Source organism: Tachypleus tridentatus, unplaced genomic scaffold, assembly GCF_004210375.1.
Source record: "Tachypleus tridentatus isolate NWPU-2018 unplaced genomic scaffold, ASM421037v1 Hic_cluster_2, whole genome shotgun sequence".
Taxonomy (NCBI): domain Eukaryota; kingdom Metazoa; phylum Arthropoda; class Merostomata; order Xiphosura; family Limulidae; genus Tachypleus; species Tachypleus tridentatus.
In genome coordinates this window covers 28,106,016-28,119,315 of record NW_027467782.1, presented here as the reverse complement: position 1 = coordinate 28,119,315, position 13,300 = coordinate 28,106,016, and the positions used below count along the sequence as shown (strand labels likewise).

At 31.8% G+C, this 13,300-nt stretch overlaps 1 long non-coding RNA gene across 4 annotated transcripts in view; it reads right to left on the bottom strand.

Annotated features, from left to right (window-relative positions):
* Positions 1-13,300, bottom strand: part of LOC143243006 (uncharacterized) — a 29,181-nt gene that overhangs the window by 11,094 nt on the left and 4,787 nt on the right. The gene's annotated exons all lie outside the window — the stretch shown is intronic.

Below are 13,300 nucleotides of genomic sequence, written 5' to 3'. Positions count from 1 at the left end.
AGGGGTGACCAAACTTCTTGACATAAATGGGGTTGTGAGCACATTAAAAGGTTGTGATAATCCAAGTTTTTTTTTTGTATTTCTTTAGCTCAGAGTTGGGGCCCGGCATGACCAACTGTGTTAAGGCATTCGACTCTTAATCCGAGGGTCACGGGTTCGAATCCTGGTTGCACCAAACATGCTAATATTCATTGATATTCAATCCCACTATTCGTTGGTGAAAGAGTAGCCCAAGAATTGTCAGTGGGTGGTGATGACTGGCTGCCTTTTTTCATGTCTCACACTGTTAAATTAGGGACGGCTAGCAAATATAGTCCTTGAATAGCTTTGTGTGAAATTCAAAACAAACAAACAAAGCTCAGAGTTGGACTCAAGATCTCTCATGTGTTGGACAAGTGCTCTAATGTCAGGTTTTTATGTATGTAGGCCAGATTATTTACAGTAGGTAATAACTTTCAACAGTAAACAAACAGCACAGTCTACTTGTTTTAAAATAATGTATTAAAACAAGTCAAACATGTATACAAAGTTCAGTATACTCGTGTATTGCAGTTGTATTCAGTGCTTAAAATAATTGTCCCTTTTTAATCATAACTCCACACAAGCTGGTTTATTTAATTTAGAACATAGTTTGACAAGATGCATTATTGTTGTCAGAAGTTTTCATAATTAATAGAATGACAGATTTTCAGCAGAAGACAATTTTATCCTAACTCCATGTACACATATTCATAAAAATCTTGAATCACACCTGTGGAAAATGTATTTTATTTGTCAATAACCTTGTGTGTATATAAAGCATTTTATAAATCTTTTATAAAGATTTGGTTGGTTAAAGTAGTGGTCTAACACAAGGTTTAAGGCATCATGAAAAATGTGATGAGATGTTTCCTTGAAATTTGTGTGTTGTTTGGAGTTAGTAATCAATAGGTAAATAATATTCAGGAGATAAAAATAAGGGATAATGAACATATCTTTATTGTTCCACCTTTTTCTGTAGTCTCACACCCACTCTTTAAAAACAGTTTTTTAAATTCCTGATCATTTAAGATAGTTTTGTAGGCTTTTTATACAAATTTGAACATTTTTCTAGTTGTCTTAAGCATATGTGAGAAACAAAAAATATTATTGAAGCCTGCACATTGTTGTGTATTGATTTGTTCAAGCCATTAAAAAAAATTAGTATTATGTGAATGATTTTGTTAACATCAAATTATGTACCTTACTTTAAAATAAAATTGTTTCATGTTAATATTATTTATTTAAAACTAGTATATTAACATTGTATCACTGATGGTTGAATTGTTGAATGTGATATAGCTTTTTTTTATTCAGTTTTTAACATACAAAATTGTAATATAGATTATGTAACAGAATTTAAGAAATGCCGTGACTAAATTAAATTCTTATTATTTTAGAAAACCTTTTACATTAGGAAATAAAATTACTGGAAACTATAATACTTTTAAATTTGCAATGCATGCTTGAAATAAATATAAAGAAAGAATAAAAACAATTAGCTGTGCAAACTTCATGGTATATTTTATGAGGTGTATTGAAAATTACCTTGTAATTTAAATAATTCAGTATGTATCATGTACAAAAAATTAAACACTGGTGTAGGAATCCAGATTTTAAAAGCCATTTCTTTTATCTTAGGATATGGATAATCCATCTAAAATGTTGCTTGTTCTGCCTTCCCAGCTTCTGTCCTTGGAAATTGTTTTGTAATTTAAATGATTCAGCAGGTATAACATGTGTAAAAAAAAAAAATAAATAATATCCATATTTTTTTGAGGTCACCAGGAATGACAGTTTCGAGTGGTTGAAATAGTTGAGATACTACTTGGATGTGTATGCTGATAACTGTATTGTTAGGATTTCAATATATGAGTATAATTACAGCTATGAATATCTTGGTTCTTTTCCTTGTCTGGTGGAACACTCCACTCACTGTGAGGATCTTGTTTAGCTTTTCTTCTCCTTTACTGTAAGTGCTAAATATAGATACTTATTTAATATACAGTCACCCTTTGCTAGATACTAGAGTGAAATGTACATCGTTAGGGTCTCATTCACTGTGATATATAATTTTGTTATAGAATCAGTAATAGATACGTTCCTCCAGATGCTTTCTTATTTATATTAAAGTCTGCCAAAACACTGTAGCATAATTAAAATCAAAAAATAAAAGTCCAGATTGTTTGTTCTTCTGTAATGACAGGCCTTTCTAACCAACATTTAAATGTGTATAATAGTCTTCTGTGTGTGTGTGTGTGTATGTTTTTTGAATTAACTTGCCTTTCAACTTGTTGAAAATGCACCTTTAAATAATTTCAATCAAGTAATATGACACCAAATGTAAACTTGTAACCAGTCTGAACATGTCTTATCAAAAGTATGCAGATAAATGGTTTGCATTATGAGTGGCAGATATGTCATACAACTGACAAGATAACCAATTGATAAAACAGATATGACATTGAAATAAATTATTATTAATCCAAAATCTTTATTTTTTGTTACTAATATAATGCATTTTATTTTTCTTTGTTAGTTTGTAAATCAGAAGTATTATAATATATATGTGATTTTCTTAAGAGTTAACCTGTTAATTACACTGTAATAAGTTATAAAGAGTATTCAAAGTGATGTACCCACAATCCACTGAAAAGTGATACAAGATAACTAATGAAACCACATTTTACATTTTTTGTCTCCGCAAAAGATCACTGCTACTTATATATGATGGGTGCTCTTGAATTAAACTTAGGGGAGCAGCTACTGGCCCTGCAGGGACTGGGAAAACAGAAACTATAAAAGATTTAGCCAAGTCATTTGCAGTTTGGTGTGTTGTGTTTAATTGCTCTGAAGGAACTAATTACAAAGTAAGTCAGTGAGCAATGCTCAAAACTTAATTTCTAAAATAAGATAATACCAGATCCCTTTTGAAGTGGGATATTTCAAATTTTGGAAGATAACAGTTTAAAGGTTACTAAAGGTACTATTTGTGGTAAGGCTGGAAGATAGGAATGTAATTGAATATGTAAGATTAATATCATTTTGTAATACGTTTGAGGCAATTTTGAAATTAATTATAATGTTTACATTTTAGTATTTGAAAAACAAATTCCAAAATATGTTTTATGATAAATCTGATAAAAATTAAACACAGCCAATGCTACAGTTACTCTCATGTTTTCATCTCTTGATGTGGTTGTATGATGGATAATTATATTCTGGTATCATATTTACCTTCTTCTCACAAAACTAGCTGTTCTTGTTCAGTGGTACCCTCTATATTAAAACTTTTCTTTATCCATTCCACAAGCCTTCCACTCCTCCTTCTCCATCTGTTGGAAGTGCAAGATTCCAACATGCATCTCTTGTAGGTCATCATGCATGAACTCTTCATTAGCAAGAGTATGATATAATCATGTGATGCATGTGACTTCCTCTGCAATCATCTACTGTATTATAATTCCTTGGTCAGCAGTATTTGAGCTCAGACATATTCTTTTGTTTGTTTATTGCTGTATGTTTGATTTTGTTTTTCTCATGAAGTAGTTATTCTTTGCTTTAATTTTATTTCTTCAACCTGATTCTTATGTTCATATTTATCCCATACCTTTTGTTTTCCCATACTGTAGAACTTTTACTTTCCCTATTCTTAACATTCTTATACTTTCTTTTTAGATGCATCACCCTTCCAGACATCTTACCCTTCCAGATTGGGACATTAATGTGGCTCAATTTTCCTTTACCCCCTGTTTAACCCATTTTTCTCATTTTCCGTCTTTAATTTTTCCCTTAAGTCATATTTCCTTTTTTCTCTTATCCTGTGGATGCTAAAGATCAGATTTGTTTACCATTGAAGTTTCACTTATCCTTTGTCAACCTACCCACATTCTCCTTTATTCAGATTGTTTCTTTCACTCAAAATCTTTGGCAGCTTGGGAGGGATGTTCTTTCTTTTCTTCTATTCCCATCTTTGTTTTTGACCAAGATTCAAATGTGCTTCTGTGTCTAGTCAATGTTCTTCATTCTTATATAGCCTACACTACTAACTTGCAGGGAACAGTTTCCATTTCTTTATCCTCTGACAATCCTCCACCCTTCATATCTTTCACCCTCTACTCTTACCAGTTGAGTCCACCCTATGGTTTGGTTGGCCTATTCTTCCCTACCTTCTTCCTCCCAGACATTGTTATCTCAACAAATTTGACACCTCACTTTTTCCATTGGTTTTCATCTGCATTGTCCAGTGGAGGAGAATATGCAATCTGACATATGAACCATTACTTGTACAGGTTCATCTCTCACTATCTTTATCATATCATGGTTTCCTCTTCACTGGAGTCTTGTGTACCACTTGTGGCTGTTATTCAGTCTTTAGTGCAACTCTAGCTGGTAAGTGTTGATTCATACTTTATTTCTTTATTTACTTTTTATCACATGGATTCCACTCTGTGGTGAGTGATGCCTGACAAGATATTCTTGACTCTAAATCCACATTGTACAGCCATGTCAACTTGCACTTTATCTTCCATGCTTTGCATACTGACTGCAAAGATGTGGTGTTACACAAGATTGTTTAAACGTGAATAACTTTGCAGAATTTTGCTTGGACTGGTACTACCCATGGACTGTGTGGGTAAAGCAGAAGGAGATTGTTGTTCATGCCTAGAGGGAATAACTCGTTAAGGTCTGTTTTTGAAAATAAGGTTTGGTGGTTACCCATCACAATGTTTCTTGTGATAACATTCCTGTGGACTACCTGATGTATTGTCACCCTCCTTTCTTCAAGTGGAGTATGGGATTCATTGCCACATTCCAGTTCCAAGTTCCTGGAATGGTTGTGCATGCTCACTGTGGAGATGAGGTGTTCCACATTATTGCTTGAAAGTGAATATCTTTGCAGTATTTTACTTCATAAACATGTCTGTCTCAGATTGTATCACCCATAGACTGCATGGGTAAAGCAGAAGAAGATTGCTATCCATGCCTAGAGTGAATAACTCATTATGGTCTGTTTTTGAAAGTAATGTTTAGTGGTCACTCATTGCAATACTTCTTGTGATAAATTCCTCTGGACTCTCCAATGCATTCTCACCCTTCTTTAATCATTTCAGTTCCAAGTTACTAGGGTGGTAGACCCTTGTGGCACCCTGCTGAACAAGCTTCACACAATAACCATTCAGTTTCAGAGTAGGTAGGTGGTACTTTGCAGGTGTTGATGATATAATAGCCACCAATTTTGCAATAATCCATACAGTTGAGTGAGAAGTCAAAATGTAGTTCACCTCTTTTAATTGGGAACCATCTTTTTTATCCTAGTGTGGATGTCTGTACCCTATGAGCAGATTTTGGATTTAGAGTGAATTAGTCAACATAAGTTTTCACACAGGTTTCAGGTTGTTTATCTTCCTGACTTGATTTTTTCCATCTGTGTTGTGGGTCACAGCAAGGAAAAGTGGGATTGTTCCAAACTATCCTTGTCCTCTCTTTTACAGGGATGTTATTGCCATTTGGATGGCCCCATTCTGTTTAACAGTTGGAGGAGTTGATTACATGAAACGGACATCCTTTTGATATCAGATGTCAAGTATTTGGACTGATAGCTCAGAGCTAATCCTAGTGTCGTACCCAAAAATCAGAGTGGTTTTCACTCTCCCAGTTTTTTTGGGTTTGAGATGAAGATGATATGATCCTCTCCTTACCCTTGCATAAATGTCTGTACCCCACAAGAAGGATTTGGAGGTAGTGGGCTTAATGAGAATGGTCCACTGTGCTATAACCACTTTTATCATTGTAGGATTAAGTTACAATATCTTCTGCTGGTTAGGATTACCTTCCTACAACGTTCTGTCTTACTTGGATGTGCTCTTCTTAATTTCCACCCTTATATCTTACACATTTCACACACGGGTAAATTAGTATACGTGACTCAGAAATGGTGTGCTTCTCCTCTTTAAATCTCTCAGTTTCAGGGGTATACATCATATGCTTGCACTGATCCCGTTTTATTTTGTGAGAGGAGGTATGTAATGTATCAGAAGTTATAATTTTCCTACACTGAAAATGTGTTTCTGATGAGCAATTATAATTTCCTACCCTTCCTCTCCACTTTTCTCCAGTGCTGACATCTGCCAAGTTTCAAAGTGGTGGTTTGTTAGAGGACTGAAGAGAGAATCACATGTGTCATGTGAGCATATCATTCTCCTATTGGTGAAGAGGCTACACATGATGGCTTTCATGAGACACATGTTGGAATCATGCAACTTCAATATGGAAAGGAGGAGGGGCAAAAGGCTTGTCGCATGCATTATATGCAAATAAACAGCACTGAACGAGAATAGCTACTGTTGTGAGAGAAGTATAAGTATGTATCAGAAATACATTTTCAGTATTGGAAAATTATAACTTGTAACTATCATGTGTGTTGCCAAAACAGATACAGCTTTTAAAAATATTTAATTTGAGTTTGATTATCAGTATCTAATAACAATAACTTTTCAGTCCACCTATTATTAAATGATCATAGTTTATGTTCTGTTTTTTCCTTACGTTTTAACAATTTAAAATATAGTGGCAGTGCTTTCATTTTCTAGTAAAGAGCTCTTCTTATTAGCTAACCATCTCTCCACTGACATTTTTTACTTTGCATGTCACAAGATGTTAGTAAATTACAATTAAATGTAATTAAACTACATTTTTCATGGTATAGCAATAAATATAGCTTAAAAATGTAGCTAATAATCCATATTTTAATAGTGTAATAATAATTTCAAATTTTTAATTTTATAAGGCAGTATTAAAAAAAAAATTTCCATTTGTGATAATTGAGTCATTGTCTTTCTTGGCATTCTCTTATCTCTGACTTCTTCACCACCTCTGGAAAAATATGAAATTTAACTTAAATTACTTGGTATAACATTGTTGTCATTGAGGTAATGCATAATTTTTAAAGCTTTCAATCTGATTTGATTACAGACCACAAAATAAACAATCAGCCTCTTCTTTCAACACTCACCTATCACATCCTCTTCTTCAGATATTTCCAAGAGTTCTCTCTGGTGTTCAGTACTATATTTTCTTTAACCAGTAGAAATCCAAGGGTTTACTTTATCAAACAATGCATTATATTATCTTCTTTACTGTAAATTATCAATTTTGCTTTTGATTAAAGTTTTATTTTTAAGAGAAACATACTGACAAGCTTAAATGAATTTTTAGTGACTCTTGTCACACAGTTAGCAAGAAAAAAAATGTGATAGTTAAAATATATTGCCTGCTATTATTCTGTGTTATTTGGTGCATTATTTAGTGTATTACTACTGTTACTATAAAAAAGTAGGGTTAAGTATTATTGAATGTTGATAGCAAATAAAAAGATGTCCTAGATAAGCACTTTATTAGTATTAAAAGTGGCATTAAAAGTCTTAGCATAAAGCTCTATTCATGTTGTCTTAAGAGACAAGAGAAGTCTACAGAAAACCTCAATTTATTCAATCAATATATTGCTTAAATCCACTTTAAAAATGTCTATATTCTTGAAAAATATTGTAAAATTCTTGAGTTGTTTATATATTTCTTAAAGTTTTGTCTGATTCTTTTACTGTGTTGGGAAACTGTTTATAAGAAGTAATTCTTGATGGAGAGAAACCCACTTGAAATAATAATGTATCTAAGAACAGCTGGTATGGGTATTAATACTTTTATTGATAAAGAGAGAACAGCATTTTGACCTTCCTGGGTCATCTTCAATTTAAGAAAGAGAAATTTGAATGTGACTGTTGGCAGACACATTTTAGGGACGAGAGTATAAATGGGTACAGGATTGTAGGGGGCGTTACAGGTGGATGTTAGGTTATTAATTAGTATAGGTATAAAGGTGTTCCTTTATATTGGTTTTAGTTGCTGTATAAGCAGGGCTTCTCTGAATTTGCATTTGTTTCCTAACTTAGTAAATGGGGGTTTTCTATGGTAATGCTGTGTTTATTTGATTTGCAGTGTTCAAAAATGTTTGATTTGTTCTTTGGATCTAGTTTCCATTTTTCTGTTTGTTTCTCCAATATAGTATTGGAGTATAGTATATTCATTGTATTTTATAAATTATGTTAGTGTTGTGTTTGCCAGTTTAGTTTTTACATTGTGTGGACTTTAGTTTTGAACTTAGTTTTTGAATAAATTTGGTGTTTACTAGAATGTTGTGTTTTTTACATGTTTTTACTCAAATGTTGGTTATTTTCTTTTGCTGATGTTGAAAACATATCATATGCAGCAGTATACGATTTTGTAGTCTGTTGTATTTTGGGATTTACTAATGTTTGTCTCTTGTTGATCTAGGTGTGCGAGTATAATTTTTAACAGTTCTTTGAGGAAATTTGTTGATGAAGTGCTGTTTTATTTTGTTGATTTCATCATTAATTTTATCAGGTGAACATAGCTTTGTGGCTGTGTTTATTTGGTTTCTTAATATGTTGAGTTTCTGTTTTGTTTCATGTGCTGAGTCCTAAATTACTAGAACTGATACACAATTCAAAAAAAATCACCCATACTGGATTATACATTATACCATTCAAGGAGCAATAAACAATAACATTATGTATTAGTAGATGTATACTGTTACAAGCTATAAGGTATTGAAAATAAACAGTTCTAGTATTCCATTACAACTTTATATCATTCCAGAAAAAAATGTAATTGAGGTTTATTTCTTAACTTTATATGAAGGTAGGGAGGTCAGTTAAGTCCACCAACCCAGTATAGTGTCATGGTAGAGAAAATAAAAGAGGTAATACAAAATGTCTCTGAAAACAAATCATTTCACACTGATTTAGAAAATTTCAGAGATTATGCAAATAAAGTTTGGAAAGTTTCAGATGACAACAATATTTTTAACATGAAAATCACTTTGCATTTGGACCAGTTAATCATCTTACTCCATATACTTATGGAAAAATGTTAATAAAAATACATAATCGAAAATTCCAATTCTTTTGTCTGCAAAGGATATGCATACTGTATGCCAAGTCTTGTGAAGCTACATTAGGTACTATCACTGTTATGGTGCATAGATATATTCCTAGTTACATGATACACAAACCAGTTATGGAAGTGTTAATTTCAGTTTCTGTGTTATATCTTGTGTAACAGTACACTTCTGTAAAATCTGGTAAAGAGATTTTAATGTTGTATTTCTACTTCTTATAAAGCAGAAACAATATATTTGTAATTTGTGTTGTCCTACAGAGAAATTTTGAAAGAGGTAAATGTATAGGAGGAGTGGTTGTATCATGACTCAAGGTGTCTACTTTTGTTGTTTAAAGTTTGTATAGGAGGAGTGGTTGTATCATGACTTGAGGTGTCTACTTTTGTTGTTTAAAGTTTGTATAGGAGGAGTGGTTGTATCATGACTTGAGGTGTCTACTTTTGTTGTTTAAAGTTTGTATAGGAGGAGTGGTTGTATCATGACTTAAGGTGTCTACTTTTGTTGTTTAAAGTTTGTATAGGAGGAGTGGTTGTATCATGACTTAAGGTGTCTACTTTTGTTGTTTAAAGTTTGTATAGGAGGAGTGGTTGTATCATGACTTAAGGTGTCTACTTTTGTTGTTTAAAGTTTGTATAGGAGGAGTGGTTGTATCATGACTTAAGGTGTCTACTTTTGTTGTTTAAAGTTTGTATAGGAGGAGTGGTTGTATCATGACTCAAGGTGTCTACTTTTGTTGTTTAAAGTTTGTATAGGAGGAGTGGTTGTATCATGACTCAAGGTGTCTACTTTGTTGTTTAAAGTTTGTATAGGAGGAGTGGTTGTATCATGACTCAAGGTGTCTACTTTTGTTGTTTAAAGTTTGTATAGGAGGAGTGGTTGTATCATGACTTAAGGTGTCTACTTTTTTGTTGTTTTTAAAGTTTGTATAGGAGGACTTTTGTTGTTTAAAGTTTGTTAGGAGGAGTGGTTGTATCATGACTTGAGGTGTCTACTTTTGTTGTTTAAAGTTTGTATAGGAGGAGTGGTTGTATCATGACTTAAGGTGTCTACTTTTGTTGTTTAAAGTTTGTATAGGAGGAGTGGTTGTATCATGACTCAAGGTGTCTACTTTTGTTTTAAAGTTTGTATAGGAGGAGTGGTTGTATCATGACTTTTGTTGTTTAAAGTTTGTATAGGAAGGTGTCTACTTTTTGTTGTTTAAAGTTTGTATAGGAGGAGTGGTTGTATCATGACTTAAGGTGTCTACTTTTGTTGTTTAAAGTTTGTATAGGAGGAGTGGTTGTATCATGACTTAAGGTGTCTACTTTTGTTGTTTAAAGTTTGTTTTTTCTCATGAATTTCAGTTGAGCTTTATTATTTTTCAGATTTTTTTATTTGCCTACAGCTATAATCAGAATTACCATGTCACTGAATATTTAAGATACATTGATTTCAAAATTAAAAAAGACTGAATAAGAATCTCTTGTATTTATTAATGTACACCAGGTGACAGCTGTCTTGTTTCAGGTAAATGGATAAAATAATAATAATAATAAAGTGAGTTTGTTTTTAAGTTAAATATGGAAAGAAACGTTTTGTACAAGTAAGACATCAGTTGAAAACTAATTCTGAGGAAATTGTTAACAGAGTTATCTTATTGAGTAAAACTTTTGTTTCCCTAAATTATAATATTTCCCCAGGGCAAGAACATGTTTGTGTATGCATATAATTCATGACTAAACATTAAAATAACAAAAGTAATATGATAAACTTTAAAACAGTAGATCTTAGCAAACTAAAAGCCTGTATTTCTGTTAATTCTATAATTTGTAGTGAAAATGAACCTGTTTACATTAGGTAATCTGACTTTACCTGTTAACACAATTATAGTTTTATATTTATTTCAAGACTAGCACTGATATTTATGGTTTAAAAAATGTATAATTTTACTAAATGTAGGGTGACTGTTTTGTATTATTTCACGTACAGGAGGCATGACTTCTGACAGTTGAAAAATTTACAAAAGGATGAATAATTTTTAGTGTAATTTATGGTGGGCATCTTCAGAAAATATTGTTAATTCTTATGTTTTAGCATGGAGGCAGTTGTCTGTAATTTACTTGCTTTGATTAATCACAGGGAGACATTGCTATAAAAATTGTATTGGCTCTTTGGACCACCATTGTAAATGGTATTTAACATGATCCATCCCCATGTCTACTGTGTCCCAGTATTATATTGACCTCAGATTTTATTTTCTCCACTCAATAGAAAACGTGTACAAAGAAATTATGTGCTTCTTTTATTTGTTTTACCATTTATTTTACTGTATTCTGTGTAAAACGTTTTTAATATTTAATATGTAGTAGAGCACAGTAGAATGTAAAAATCATATCCAGTAGTTTGTTATATTATACTAATCATTGATGTTGATACTGGGCTTGGAGTCTGAAGCATGAAAACTCATTATTTTATTTTTTCACCAGTACAATCTAGTAACTTCACGACACATTTGGCTATCTCAAACAGCTTTAAGCCCTTAACAATATATGCATATTTATGCTTAAATTTTATTGCTTTTTGAACTGTGTCTAACTGATGATATCACTACACAAGTTGTGAACCACTTTGTAAACATGTAGCTTACGTTACCTGAAGAAATTATGTAATGCATTGGTTACTAATGAGCATATCACAGGAAAACGTTTTTTTTTTTTTATTTAACCTAATCTAAAACTTATATTTTATTTACCTTTATAATAACAAATAATACACATGGAAAACAAAATATAGTAATTACCTGGGTCTTTTTTTATCAACTCTTAATTAAAACTATTATTATAATGGTATTTCTGCACTAAATGATTTTTAGTTAATCAAAATTGCAACAAAGAATACAAAATAACATGCTTAAAGCACATATTGTCCTAGGATTATCAAAATTTTCTGGCTTTCTTACCATTCAGTAAGACCCAATAAAAATTTAGCTAAACTTGCTAATGCGTTTCCTGTGGGAATAAAATTTGCACTGGAAGCAAAATAAACAAACTCCTGAACAGAAAATTATGTAATATAATATTTGGATTTCTGTTGGTTAAAAGTAATATAATTTTAAATATCAAAGAGAACTAAATATTGGAAACTTGTGAAAGAGAAAACTTAATTATGGGTGTGGCTAAAGGGACTTGATTTTCTAGTTTATAGCTCTGTAACCAAATAAGATTGAAGGCTATAAAAAAATTATACTTTGTCTGAGTAATAACAATATTACAATGAGCAACTTATGTCAAATTTTGTAGTTCTTCAAGAAGTGGTAAATGAATAAGAGAAGAGAAAATACTTAAAATGCAAATATCACAATTCTGAAACAATGGAAAATTGAAGACATTTTTAAATGTTGTCTTATAAAACTAGGAAATTAAAACTATAATTTCCAAATTTATTTTACAAGCTAAGTTTTGTTGCCAAGTTTACTTACCATGATAAAAGTAACTTTATTAAATTTTGAATATAACTCAGTAAACTCTCATGACATGCCTCAAGCAATATGATCAATGTAAGTATGAAAGAACAAAAGCCCAAGCACTGACCCTCAGGTACTCCATAAATAACAAGGGTACAGTTTAATTGAGGCACTCAAGTGATCAATGTTGTTTGGAAAGTTTAAATAGTCTCAAACCAGGTACTCTACATGGAAACCATAAATATGTAAAAAGCCACTGATCATGCGAGTACTTAGTTAATACACTGAACTTTCAGAAAAACATGTCATTCATATACTGGTTGACTTGTCAAACCTTTATCTTTATTTATAATTACTTTCACTTTCATTTCTTTTGTAAATTATCCGATATTTCCAGCTGTTATTTCATTCAATTGATCCAAAATAACAGTTCTTTTCCAATAAATGATAAGACTGATACGATATGCATGTTCACATAATGTTGGAATTTTACCTTTTTTTCTCAACACTTTACTTATGTTTATTCATTTTAAATTTTAAGTTTCTTTCACTTTGATCAATGTATACAACAAAGTTAAAACTATTGCTTGCCAAAATTCCATCAGTAACAGCCTTTTATTTACTAGTATTCTTCAGCTTTCCTCACTACCAAATTTACAATAAGTTGACTAAATTTCATTAAACAATGTTTATACCCCATTATGACAAGAGGGCACAATGTTAAAATTTTAAAAACAATGGCAAGGTACCAGCAAGACTTATTTTTATATCAGTGTGATTAGTTTATGAAATTAGTTATTGTTTGCACTAGTGGAGGTCAGTACTTACAGAGAATCAACTATATAACTATTCAATGTTTTATG